Source organism: Ambystoma mexicanum, chromosome 1q (genome assembly GCF_040938575.1).
Source record: "Ambystoma mexicanum isolate Mex_15411 chromosome 1q, UKY_AmexF1_1, whole genome shotgun sequence".
Taxonomy (NCBI): domain Eukaryota; kingdom Metazoa; phylum Chordata; class Amphibia; order Caudata; family Ambystomatidae; genus Ambystoma; species Ambystoma mexicanum.
In genome coordinates, this window is record NC_090922.1 from 1,546,498,797 (window position 1) to 1,546,513,663 (window position 14,867).

General features: G+C 46.0%; 1 pseudogene; it reads left to right on the plus strand.

The window, feature by feature from the left end:
- LOC138551770 (zinc finger protein 84-like) overlaps positions 1-13,741 on the plus strand; it is a 94,994-nt pseudogene extending 81,253 nt beyond the window's left edge.
- Positions 13,742-14,867: the final 1,126 nt, after the last annotated feature.

The following is a 14,867-nucleotide window of genomic DNA, read 5'->3' on the forward strand; positions in this document are numbered from 1 at the left end:
TGCAGCCTGGTTCCCTGTGGCGCAGCGAGCAAGGGACCCACGTCTGGGCATACCCTCTCTCACAAGGAGAAACAAACTGACCACAAAAGTGATGGGTGGAAGGTTTCGAATGAATCTAAACCACTGGCAATTGCTCTGGGCAACCTTCCACACCACCGTTTTTTAGCCCGTCTGCGCCATTGCAAAAGGGGACCAGCCATGTGCAAATCAGTCAGCAGCTGCCGCCACCGAAGGTAGCAGCCCAGCCCGAACTGCTAGGCCAGGTCCCCTCTGCACAGAAAACCAAACAACCCCAGACATGTTTCGGCCTTGTTGGACCTCCTCAGTGAGGTGCAGCCTGGTTCCCTGTGGCGCAGCGAGCAAGGGACCCACGTCTGGGCATACCCTCTCTCACAAGGAGAAACAAACTGACCACAAAAGTGATGGGTGGAAGGTTTCGAATGAATCTAAACCACTGGCAATTGCTCTGGGCAACCTTCCACACCACCGTTTTTTAGCCCGTCTGCGCCATTGCAAAAGGGGACCAGCCATGTGCAAATCAGTCAGCAGCTGCCGCCACCGAAGGGGAATGGGAGTGGGAGCATGGATGCACCGGCACCGTTGATAACAGTGCAGGTGTATATGCGGGTTTTGCTCGCGGGTGCTGCACAGCCCGCCAGGGGGCTGTCAGGCACCCGCGAGAAAAACTCATAATTTGGCGGTACGGTTTAGACGGTGCCGGTGCCTTACCGGCACCGTCCACACTGTACCGCCAATCTCGTAATGAGCCCCATTGTTTCTGTTTAAGATTAGACCATCATTTGTTGGGTAACTTCTTTCCAACAATTTGCAATGGTTAGAGTCTATCTTTTCTTTTGTTTGGATTCGGGTGAGTAGCTGGAGCTACCACTCGCCGGTCCACTCTCCAGCCATCAACCATGTCGTTTGTCTTATCTGCTTTTCTCTTGTTTAGACTCCCTGGCAAGATGAAAAGCAATGCTTCCAATGTTTTATGAAGAGTTTGTACACTTGGCTGTAAATTTTGTTTTGGTTTTGATTTTTCCAGTATTACTAGATTCTTTGCTTCAGACTATGCTCTCCTCTCCGCTATGGTTAGAAAGCAATCAGTGTTCGTGGTACCAGTGGATGTTTTTAAAGTACAGTTTGAGTGTTTATTGGGAGAGCGAGGAAGGAAACAAATTCTTTTGGCTGTTGGTACTGCCTTCAGCGGCTTCCTTAAGAGGGAGTCTCTCCGGGTCATCTTCGGAGTCGGAACATAAGTTGATATGCCCATCATGATTCGGGCTCTTTTCCGAATTGTTTTCGTCACCGTCAGATTCATATGTGGACAAATCTAACAACGCTGCCATAGGGATCTCATAGTCTCTTTCTGCCACACTTGCGTGGCTGCCATCAGTAAGGGTGTGTATGTTTGTGGTAGGCTTTGTGAGGGATGGTCCACCTTTTTCCCTCCCAACTGGTGCCTTTTGAGCGACAGGTGCTTGGCTGGTAACATTCAAGGATTTGATGTTTCTTAGAAATTTGCACAAGTTTTTGGCATTTGGATTTTTGCCTCTTGGTATGTTTTTGGTTTTTCTCTTACTTTTAGTCTGTTTCCAACGTTGGCCACCTGGATTTACAGATTCAGCTTCCACCGTCCTCTTGTCGACGATTAAATAGCTTTTGTTACTCTTTGAGCTGATTCTGGACACCATTTTTTTTTTAAAATCTGAGTTGGTCCTCGCACCCTCTGCATTGGCGGAGGTTGACAGAGTGGCAACCACTCCATCGTTAGACCCAGCTGTATCCGTCGTGCTATTTGGTAAGCTATTGTTTGTTTCAGAGGTTTGTTCAAGATTTTTGGGATCGTCACTCAAATTTACCTCTTCACTAGAGTTGGACACGGGACTGAGCAAATCAAATTTAGTCAGATGCGAGTTGGTATCTACCACGTGTGCCTTGCTATGGATTATTGTGATTTGCGACGCAGCAGGAGCACAGGGAATCAGACCCATGCACACTATTCAACACTAGGGACTTCTAATCTTACAGGACATTGCTCTCTGTTCCCATGAGCATCCCTCTTCAAGATGTTCAGAGCATCCCTCGCAATTTTTGCGAGCAGCCTTTGGTCATCCGAGTTGTTTTTTAGTTGTTCTTTTAGCATGTTAGTAGAAATTTCAATTCTTTGATTATCCTGCTAATATGGAGTTTCATCTCCTTCAGCTCAATTTCTATTTTGAGCATTTTGGAATTGACCAGGGAAATTAAAGTGCTCTTGTCTTTGTTGTTGTTGTTGTTGAGCTGCTCAAACATTTTAAGGAGCCTCGCTACTGCGATTGTCATTTTCTTTTTGGGCCATTCCATATGTCTCGTTGGTTACTGGTGTCTGCTTTAGTTTCAGGTTTCTCACTTGTGCCGTTCTTCTCACTTTTGGATATTCTCTATTGATAAAAGATGAATTCGATGTAGACTTCTCAGTCGAGGGGCAGAGTCGGAAGATCGAGTTTGCCCTGTGTTTTTAAGCCCATGAATGAGGCGCCAGCTTGTGTTCCGATTAGGCTCATTATCGAGTGTGGTTATTTTTTGCAAACACAGTACGGGAGGTGAAGGGCTAATTTCTATCCATCTACTTTCCTTTGGTTGCTTCCGCACATCTTTTTCAGCAATATTTGGACCTTCAGGAATACCGACTCTGTCTCACGTCTTGGTGATGTTCGCCATTGCGAACAAAGTTCCACTGCTCTTGGTGTCTTGGAGTCACCACAGACTGACTATTGGGATTGATTCTTGCATTAATTGAGGTCAGATCTCTCAAGAGTTGATCCGCAACTGCGAGTGAGTTGCGCAGTCTATTTGGGGTCTCAGCTTCATTTACGTAAGGCAACTCCACACGTTGCCCCTTGGTCTTTGGATTCAGAAGTTGAGTTATATCAAATTGGGTTGGTATGAAGACTTCCTCATAGGGCAAGTGAGGTTGTTGACAGATGAGCTCAGGGCCGGCTTGTTTGTCTGGCTTGGATTGGCAGCTGATGTCTATTATCAGCTGCTCCGTTATTAGGTCCTCTGTTCTTCCCACAGCCTGCTGCTTTTTGTTGGCTTGTGTGAGAGCTGACAGCTCTTACAAAGATAGTTGTTTCTCACTTGCCTCGTTTTAAATGGGGCAAAGAGCAAGGCAATGCACTCCTTTTGTTGTACTTAGGCATCTTTCATCCGGGCACTTTCCCGAGGTACCCGTATCATCATTCTGCTGGAGCCCGGCACGGCTCTCTGCTTTTCTCCTGGCCATAATCCGGAGCGGTAGGACTCCACCTGTGTCCAGCTTTGGACTTGTGTCCACTGCCAGGCGTGTTTTAAGTGAGTTAATTAAGCCATCATTTAGCAGTTCACAGTGCACCAATCTAGAATTGGACTGGGATTAGGGGGGGTGTCAAGCGAGTAGAGGGGGCAATTTTCATTAACGTGAGGAGGGGATCGTGCTGCCTACTGCAAGGTCTTTTGCTCACATTATTACTGTTATTGTTGTTGCGCATTGGTCTGTCCGCGGCATAAATCATGTTTGTTTTATTATTTGTTTGTTCCCGCCCTCTATCGGTAAGTCTCCCACCCAAACTGACACTTGCTTGAGTTACATGAAGTCTTTCATGCCCATTTTGAAAATCTGTTTGAGTATGACAGGGCTGAATTACAAAGCCAGAGCTGCGAGCTTGTTTGTGGTGGGAGCACCATCGTGGTCTGGTTTGCGTTATGCGAGAGGCCAGTCATCGTGGTTGCTGGAGCTTCCATACTGTGGGGTCCCGTCTCCCAGTGCCACTAGAAACACAAGGAACACTCAGCCTCACTCCGCCGAGGCTCCGACAGGAATGGAGCTCTTGTAGGCAGAAAAGGAAATGGAAATAGTAAACAGACTCTGGTCTGTTCACACAAAAAAGAAAATAAGCAGTGCAGCACTTTTCCGAATGTCTTGCTCACTCCCATATCAAGCTGAGGCTACGCTCAATAATGATATAAATTTACACGAAGTAGCAATGGCACAACCAACTGGGTCTCTTACTGAACAAGAATTGTTACATGATAGCATTGGTAAGGATCGTAGGGAAGTGGCAACTCACCAGGAAACAGCCTTTGCGCATGCACAAATTCATACTTTACACTCCTTTGCAAAGAAGCTCACGATATTTGGTTTGCTATTCACCACCGTTTGAGTAATCAACAGAGCATTTCATATGACTCCTACCCTATTACTCTTCCTGTTGATTATCCCAACAAATCCAGATCTGATATTTCAATGTTAGCCCCTGCCATCATCGCTGAATTGTGGAAAAGAGTGCGCCTGTCTCTTGGACCTTCCTCCTCGGTTGTCGCAGCCATAGGTGGAGTGGATGCGGTTCATTTCCACAACACCAGACATAGAGGTGTAAATGGATTAGAATTTGCTTGCAATGATGACACCCCATGTACAATTAACTTATTCCCTCCCATGCCTAGCTCACCAAAGACCTTTGCCTCTCATGAAGCAAATTATAACATAGACGACTCCCCAGCACTGCGTGACTGCTACAGTCACTTGACCACTAAGCTGCCTCTTAGTATTGACGAAGATTTACCTAATACCTCGACGGGCAGTTTGCACACATCCCTAGATCCAAATAACCTTGATTTCTAATTTGCTGTCCTCACTCGTATACTTAACCTGCTGGATTAAGGGCACGGTCTCACACACTATGAGCTTGGGAGATACAATTGTCCATTTCTGACGTCCTAGCTAAATTAAATACACTGGAAGGTTTAATTTATGCACATGAAACATTCAAGGGTATTACTGGGTTCACTAAATCCACTTCCCGAAAAATCTTACAAACCTCATCTTCTTCCCAAACCATAGGGGCGCCCTTATGTACCAGCTCTATGCAAACATCTTACTCAAAGGATCAGGAACCTTTTTCAACAAGATCATATGCAGTGCTATAACTGAATTTAGGTGTGCTACTGCCCTGCATTCGAACTGCTGCCTCCTCACACCTAGGTGTTATACGACTGCATGCCAACCAGCAACAATTACCCTGCATTAATCCTATCCTGCCCACGCATACAATGCATCTCCATACGCTCTATACTGTGACACTAAGATTACTTCTCTCTACTATGAATTCCCAATACCTGACCAGGCCACTTAACTTACTTGCACACGAGCCCCCACCTAATTCTCATAAACCTACTGACATGATCACCCCACCCTGCACTGTCCTCCAAAGGAACCTCAAATTACATGCAAGGCTCCCAAGGCTTTATGACCCTCTAACCAAAGCAGCCCACAGCAAGGCTACTACCAGCCCCCATAGCCCCTTCCAGCACCCTCTTCAACTAAACAGTAGACTCTATCGCGAGTCTATTCGCGCCCAGAAAAGCGCGCATAAATCCTCGGCACCACTGTCAAAACCAGCACAACCTGGGACTAAGGGAGTTGGTATGGGTTTGGAGGCAGCCATGGAGCTAATAGCTCCATGGTTACCTCCAACCTCGTAATGAGGCCAGAGGTCTGTTAATAATCTAGCAGATCCTGAGGCACCTGTTGTGTTTATCGATGAGAGTCCTTCTCAGCACTACTTATCACGCATAGACAAGTGGCTTCACAACAGAGCTCTTAGGAGAAAGGCCCATATAAAATCTTTAAAAGAAGAGGCAAGTAGGAAGCCTAAAAACCTAACTCTTCCTGAACTCAAAGGTCATAATTCTAACATAAAAAATGTATGTAATCTTTCTAACGAAGATGGCATGCTAGACTTAAATCAACTTAATGAAGAAAGCAGAGAAGCACTCCAAATGAAAGAAGAGTTGCCTGGCAAACTAGTTTCTTTGTTTGTTTTATTACTCATAATGCGCGCTAGACCTGGGGCTATCAGGGCACAGAAGGCAACAAGGATATTTTCAGCTTCGGCTACAGTGCTGTACAACGGCATACAGGGAGGGGAAGCTCTGTCTTGGGCACTGCCAGGTAAACCCAGCTGCCCCTGGTTTGGCTCCCTGGAGTCGGAGCTCGATCATCATATTGCAGCCTCCCCTGTACTCACATGCTCAGTAATTTGGCAGCCCTCCTTGCTTTAGGCCTTTCAGGGTTGCTCCAGCTCTGGTTCTTCACTCCTGGCCTCTGTGCTTCCTCCAGCATCCCCAGCTTGCTCCCAGTGTGCCTGGGTGCTCCACCTTTTATACTGGCTGCGAGAGTTAACAGGAGTCGTGTGTCAGTCGTTGTCCAGTCCTGCCTGACTCTGCCTGACCTTGTTAACAGGACAAAATGGATGTTGCCCATAGGATTCCATGATACATTATTTCCTATGGGCAATCTTCATGGCTTCGACTTCTTCATCTCAGTGGTTTTGGGAAAAAGCAGTGAGGAGGAATTATGGGAGTTGTAGTGTTTCTTAGTGTTTGTGGAATGTAATTAAGGGAAGGGTAATAATCTCGTTGTAAAATATGGGGTGTTGTGTTCCCCTTTTCCTGGGTCTGCCATGCCTCCCTTTGTTGTTGGTACCTGTTGGGATTGGGGATGTGGCACCAGGAAAAGACTTCCAATAATCTATAAAGGTGGAGGAAAGGTTGGGTGGGGGTGTGTCGAAAAAGGAGGGAATACCATGTCTCTCCCAAGGGTGTTCTTCCTGTAATCCCCAAAGTTCCTGCGCAGGTGATCCGCCCTCACTTGTCCAGCCCCAGGGCTGGGATCCAATTGTGATGTGCCTCCCCTGGCCCGCTGATCAAAGGATCCCTGTGGTCTAGAAGTGAGAACGCCCTGGGGTTTCTCACAGATGCTAATAACATGTGACTAGAAACATGAACCCTTGTTATGAATGTTTGCATCCATGGTGTGAAAGAGCTTAACCTCAAAAGGGGTGCTTTATTGTATAATTCACTTTTATGGTCTTGGAAGAGGACACATATTTTGTAGACGCTGATTGAAGCTGTGTGGGAGGGGAGTTTTTCAGGTAACATGTGAAATGCATCAATGTAGTCACTGCTGGTCCTTAAGGTGATGATACCCAGGTCAGTATACAAGGTGTGTCAGCCTGGATGTGATGTGGGAAATAGTAGTTTCTGGAATATCTAAACATAGAGAAAAGAGAGAGGGGTGGGGGAAAAGAGAAGACAAATGAACGAAAAAAAATTATCACACTAGGCCTTACAACATTTTAGATAGTGAAAGTGCTTTAACAATGAACAAGAGAAGGGAGGGGAGGTGGGAGGAGAAGGAGGGGACAGATAGGATAGCTAGGAGGCAAGGATAGTGCAGGAAAAGCATGAGTGTAGGGTCCCGGGCACACAGGTACACGGAGGGGTGGAAAGATGTTAAAATAACCAAATTTGCAGAGCAGGTAAACACAGGAACTTCGAATGTCCAAAAACACACAATCCATCATGAAAATGGGGGGTGCAGAGCAGGTAAACACACCAACTTTGAATGTCCATAAACACACAATGCATCATGTAAATTGAGGCTGTATAGCAGGTAAACATACCAGAAGGTGAGGTGCTGAAGAGGAAGAGATGAACAGGCCCTGAGGGCCCTCCAAGGCCCGGACAGGCACAGACTGGGCCTTAGCTAGTGGACCTTGTGAGGTGGGCCAGCCATCGCCTGCCGGCTTCACCTGATTGGGGTACAAGAAGGTAGCTGGGCCCAATCAGAGCCATATTGTTGATGTTGAACAGGGACTCTGGTGTCTGCAATGAAGGCGCCCATGATGGAGGGATGGCAGAGTAGTGCTCAACATGAGCGGAAAGCAATTAAGCACTCCTGTGACCCCTCATCACATAGTAGATTACGTAGTAGAGTTGTCAGACCTGTGTCTGATTGGTGAAAACTGCATACCTAGTGTCAAACGCCTACCTGTATCGTTTCCATATGGAAATGGGGAGCTTCAATGCACCAGTTTAGTCATTTGTGAAGTTTTAACATGGTAGAACGTACATGCACAGCCCTGATGATTAACATATCCACTTAACCTGTTTGTCACCCACTCTGTGTTTTTTTTTTCCTTATGTTCTTGGATGATGAAATCTTCTGAATAAATAAAAAACACTATTTCTACTGCCTGTCATCTCTGTTACATGACATGTTATCATTGAAGCAACACGACCCTGCCAGCTATCGGGGTGCCTGTCCCCGACATATGGCACTCTAGTAGTCAAAGTCGTGTTAGTTACTATGTGAGTAATTAACTAATGCACAATGATATTACTGAGAACCCGTCTGCCTGTTACATGTGATGCATGCGATTGTGAACGTGTTGAAACTAATAATGTGCTTCTCCTTTTACTTCAATAGGTGATTGATGGCCCAGAACATCCAACAACAGTGATTGCTAAATTCTCTGGACTAATTAACGTCAAAGCTTCAAACAAGCATTACAGACTAATGATGGCAACAGTGCTTAATAATGATAGCAACAGTGCTTGATGATGATGGCAACAGTGCTTGATGATGATGGCAACAGTGCTTGATAATGATAGCAACAGTGCTTGTTAATAATGGCAACAGTGCTTGATAATGATGGCAACAGTGCTTGATAATGATGGCAACAGTGCTTGCTAAGGATGGCAACAGTGTTTGATAATGATGGCAACAGTGTTTAATAATGATACCAACAGCGTTTGACAATGATGGCAACAGTGCTTGATGTGCAGTAAGACATGGCTTTTGGTTTTGCCAGTTATTTCGGACAGAACACATACGAGTGCTTGATTATATACTTTTTGAATCTAAGGCTAGTTTGTTTAAAGAATTGTTTTGAAACACCATTACATTCAAAATAACAGTAACTGTGCGCTGCATATTTTAAAAGGTTCAGTCAGAGGAAAAAGCTTGTTTGTCTTCAGAAATGATCTACAGATGAAAAAGCTCACCTGTGCCCTGAATTTGAGGAAGGTTCAGTGAAAAAGGTTCACCTGACAAAAGAAACTGGCGATTTACCCTTCATGTGTACAGAATGTGGAGACTTTTGCCATCTGAAGAACATATGTATTGCCCACATGAAGATATAGGTGAAAACCCTTATCAGTGCACTGAATTTGAGAATAATGTCCATTCGCATGGTACACTTATCTGCCAACCACAAGTACATACAGACCAGATACCTCATGTGTGCACTGAATGTCGGAAAGGGTTTCCTGATGAGGGACATCTTACTCACCACCAGAGAACACATACAGGTGGGAAACCTCATGTGTGCAGTGAATGTGGGAAAGGGTTTGCTCAGAAGGTACGTCTTATTAGCCTCTATAAAAAACATGCAGGCGAGAAACCTCATGAGTGCACAGAATGTGGGAAAGGGTTTGCTAGGAAGGGACATCTTATTAGCCACCAGAGAACACATACAGGTGAGAAACCTCATGAGTGCACTGAATGTGGGAAAGGGTTTGCCCAGAAGGGAGATCTTACTATCCACTGGAGAATACATACAGGTGAAAAACCTAATGTGTGCATTGAATGTGGAAAAGGGTTTGCTAAGAAGGGAGGTCTTATTAACCACCAGAGAACACATACAGGTGAGAAACCTCATGTGTGCAGTGAATGTGGGAAAGGGTTTCCTGATGAGGGACATCTTACTCGCCACCATAGAAAACATACAGGTGAGAGACCTCATGTGTGCACTGAATGTGGGAAAGGGTTTGCTCAGACGGGGCATCTTATTAGGCACCAGAGAATACATACATTTGAGAAACCTTATGAGTGCACTAAATGTGGAAAAGGGTTTTCTCAAAAATCAGATCTTACTATCCATCAGAGAACACATACCGGTGAGAAACCGCATGTGTGCTTTGAATGTGGGAAAGGGTTTACTAACACAGGAAATCTGACTATCCACCAGAGAACACATACAGGTGAGAAACCTCATTTGTGCATTGAATGTGGGAAAGGGTTTTCTAGCAGGGGAGGTCTTATTAACCATCAGAGGACACATACAGGCGAAAAAACCCATGTCTGCACTGAATGTGGCAAAGGGTTCCCTGATGAGGGACATCTTACTCGCCACCAGAGAACACACACAGGTGTCAAACCTCATGTGTGCACTGAATGTGGGAAAGGGTTTGCTCAGAAGGAACATCTAATGGTCCACCAGAGAACACATACATTTGAGAAACCTCATGAATGCACTGAATGCGGAAAAGGATTTGCGCAGAGAGCAAGTCTTATTATCCACCAGAGAATACATACAGGTGAGAAACCTCATGAGTGCACAGAATGTGGAAAAAGGTTTGCTCAGAAGGGAGGTCTTATCAACCACCAGAGAACACATACAGGTGAGAAACCTCATGTGTGTAGTGAATGTGGGAAAGGGTTTCCTGATGAGGGACATCTTACTCGCCACCAGAGAATACATACAGGTGAGAAACCTCATGTGTGCACTGAATGTAGGAAAGGGTTTGCTCAGAAGGAACATCTTATTAGCCACCAGAGAACACATACATTTGAGAAATCTCATGACTGCACTGAATGTGGGAAAGGGTTTGCTCGCAAGGGACATCTTACTACCCACCAGAGAACACATACAGGAGAGAAACCTCATGAGTGCACAGAATGTGGGAAAGGGTTTTCTCAGAAGGGAGACCTTAATAGCCACCAGAGAACACATACAGGTGAGAAACCTCATGAGTGCACTGAATGTGGGAAAGGGTTTGCTGAGAAGAGAAATCTTACTATGCACCAGAGAACACATACAGGTGAAAAACCCCTCATATGTGCACTGAATGTGGGGAAAGCTTCAATCTGAGCAGTAACCTTATTAGGCACCAGAGTAAACATAAACGTGAGTATCCATTTCAGTGTACCTAATATGGGAAATACTTCTGTACACAGGAGGTTTTTATCCACCTGGAGGGAGGACGTGCAGGTGGTGAAATGTCCTCTGCAATGGAAGATTCAGAGAGGAAGTGGTGATTCTTTAATGGGACAGAGTTTGGCATGGCTAGTGACTAAATCTATGATGAGCCTGCCTCCACAGCTGTTCCCAGTTTCCTTTGGCACACACACAGTGGCAGGTTAGTTAAATCACTGCTGTTTGAAATTGATCCATTCTGGAAGATTCCAAAAGGAGACTGTAGCTTCTGTCTTAAGGTACCCATCCGATGGAACACTTTGCCTAAATTAAGGGGCACCAACATTTTGAAAAAGCTTAAAGAGTCAGTAGTTAAATCAATGACTATAGGCCCTCATTGGATATATGGGGGGAAACTGTTCCATGATTTGTACAGAATCTGTAATGAACAAATGCATATTTTATTTTACATGAATTGTGTAGTGAAGCGTGAATTACAAAGAGGTAGAATGTCTCTATTACTTTAAAAAGTGCCTCTATTGGCAACGAGAAAACGAGAACACCCCTATAAAGTAGTTTAACTTTCAACATCAAAGCATATGGATTACAACTTTCCAAATAGAGCTCTCCTTAACACAGTAGGAGAACGTTTTATTCTCACATGGCTAATTAGACTAAGCTTGGCACATCACATGGGACAAGGAATGGAATCCATAAAACTGGAATTTCCAATATTACTCCAGAGTCTGTTTCCATGAATGCCACACCTGGAACACCCTCCTCGCTGAACGCTGCAGTGTTCCATTTTTGCAGAAAATTGTACAGCACTACAGTCTTTTCAGGATCCCATCTAGTGTTTTACACTATTGCCTATCTCTAGTGCAACACCATTCTTCTCCAGCACCCCTCTAGTGTCTTACACTATTGTCTATCTCTAGTGGAACACTCTTCTCCTCAGAACCACGTCTAGTGTATTACACTATTGCCTTTCCCTAGTGGAAACTCTTCACCTCAGGACCCCCTCTAGTGTATTACACTATTGCCAATCTCTAGTGGAACACTCTTCTCCTCAGGAGTCCCTCTAGTGTCTTACACTATTGTCTATCTCTAGTGAAACACCTTTCTTCCCCAGCTCTCCTCTAGTGTATTACACTATTGCCTATTCCTAGTGGAACACTCTTCTCCTCAGGACCCCCTCTAGTGTATTACACTATTGCCTATCTCTAGTGAAACACCTTTCTTCCCCAGCTCTCCTCTAGTGTATTACACTATTGCCTATTCCTAGTGGAACACTCTTTCCCAGCTCCCCTCCAGTGTATAACACTATTGCCTATCTCTGTGGACACCTTTCTTCCCCAGCTCCCCTCTAGTGTATTACACTATTGCCTATCTCTAGTGAAACACCTTTCTTGCCTATCTCTAGTGAAACATCTTTCTTCCCCAGCTCCCCTCTAGTGTATTACACTATTGCCTATTCCTAGTGGAACACTCTTCTCCTCAGGACCCCCTCTAGTGTATTACACTATTGCCTATCTCTAGTGAAACACCTTTCTTCCCCAGCTCTCCTCTAGTGTATTACACTATTGCCTATTCCTAGTGGAACACTGTTCTCCTCAGGACCCCCTCTAGTGTATTACACTATTGCCTATCTCTAGTGAAACACCTTTCTCCCCCAGCTCTCCTCTAGTGTATTGCACGATTGCCTATCTCTAGAGCAGTGGTCTTCAAACTTTTTTGGCCAGGGCCCCCCTGAGCAAAATTTGGGCAGGTCGGGACCCCCCAGAAATGCCAAATGGACAGTATATATTGCGCGCCGTCACCTGCTCCCATCAAAGTCGCTGGGCTCCCTCATCCCACTCCTACCCAGTCGCTGGTCTCTCCCCACCCCACCCCATCACACACCCAGGGCTCTCCCCACTCTGCTCCCATCACTATCCCATGGTTCCCGCCCATTGTGCTCCCACCATAGTCCCTCGGTTCCCCCATCCCGTTCCCAACACAGTCTGAGGGCCAGTGGCGGCTGGTGAATCTTTTTTTAAGTGGAGGGGCATTAAGGGGAGGTTCGGGGGGGGTTTCCCCCTGTGAATTTTTTTTTAAATAATAGGTTAAAATGTTGCATTGTAGAGCATACTTTTAACAAAAAATGGGTAAATAGCCAAACAGTTTGCAATTGTTGCTGGGAGTCCAGGGGGCAGGCATTGATATTTTATTTCTATCGCGCTCGTACACAAGTGTTTCAGAGCGTGACAAGGCAAGGGAGGGGAACAGAGGAGAATAAAACAGCGATCTTACTAGGCCCAGTGACATTGAGAACGCGCAAGTGTGACGGGAAAAGTGCATGGAAGGGGGGAGAAGTGGAAAGTGCGAAGCAGAGGAGAAACAGATAAATAACAATAAATAAATAATAAAGGCAACAAACAGTGGTAGTGCAGCCAGCAATTTGCAAGTGCTACGTTTAAGGCAGCAGACAGGGTAGGTCTGATAAGTGCAGGAATAAAGATGGTTCTCCTCAAGTTTTAGAGTGGCAGGGTGCTGTTCCAGAGGGAGGCCCCAGCCGAAGACGGAGATCTACCCCCAGCTCGTTTCTTTGATAAACGACTGACCCTGAGGGAGTTGGAGGTAGAGGAGTGAAGAGCTCAAGAGGGGAGGTATTTGCGGAGGAATAGCTGAAGGTATTTTGGACCCAGGCCCCAGAAAGCCTTGTGGACAAGGCAGAGGGTTTTGAATGATAGATGTCCGGTAAAAAGATACCATCCCTGTCCCCTGGGCCCCACTGGTCCTAACACAATGAACATGATTATGTGTATATGCAAGGCGCTGCACATTCATACAGCAATCACTCTATCATTCACATGAGCATCCATCACCATACACTCACTCATAACGCATCCATACACATGTTTAAATAAAAACAATGAACATAAACGTACCTTCTGCATTGGCCTGTGTGTGGGTGCTGAAACGGCCTGCTCCAGCTGCTCTGTCCGTATGTGCGAGGAGGCGCAGGAGCTCCCCCTCGGACATACAGACATGCAGTGCCCCAGCCAGCATTTCCAATGAGCTATGCAATGCTGGCGAAGCAAAACGCCCCAGCACTTGCATGGCTCAGTGAGCATGTGCGGCTGGGGAACTAAACTGAACTGTCAAAGGGAAACAGTGTTTCCCTTTGACAGTTCAGCCAGCCCAGGAGCACTCCATTAGCTGGATAAAGCAGCTGAGGGAGTGCTCACTGTTTCACTGGGCTGGCTCCTTAGCTCCTCCATAATGGGTGAGGGGCCACTGGGTGGGCGCCTCTTGCCATTATGGATGAGCCGCCAGGCTCGGACAGGCCTATAGGGCAATGCCTGTACCAAAAATGTAAAATGCTAGTTTGGGCCAATCAAAATGGGCCACCATTTTGGCCAATGTGGACCATTTTGATGAGTTACTTAACTATGCAGTTAGTAATGTTGACCATTGTTGCTGAATATATCACAATTTACTTACATTTTAACACAAAGCACCCCTTTGGGTACTATTGAAACAGTGGGCTTCATAACTACTCTGGCGGTAGCTGTGCCGGTAAAACCGGCACGGCTGCCACTGGAGTTGCATCCGGGTCTGGCACCCGCGAATGGGCAATTACTAGGTCATGCCGAGTTAGGCGGACATGATAATTGCCCTTTCGAAGGTGCCGGTAGATCCCAATTCCCATTTGAGCCCCATATGGCTCAAATGGGAATGGGGAGCTCGGATGCACCGGCACCGTTAATAACAGTGCTGGTGCATCCGACGAGCTGAGGTCAGACCTGGCGGGGGCTGTCAAGCACCCACTAGCACAACTCTTACTATGGCGGAACGGTAGCAACGGTGCCGGTAGCTTACCAGCACCGTTGTTACTGGTCCGCCATAGTAGTAATGAGGCCCAGTCTGTGACTAAAGGAATGAATATCCATTTACAACTGTGGGCCACTTTTTCATTGTTGCCTGAGACAGTTTCATGCTTCAGCCCGCCCATGTGGGCCACCCCTGCCCATTTCTTCCAATCTAAAAAAAAAAAAAAAAAAAAATCTTTTTTCATGCTGAGCTCTCAGGGCCCCCCTG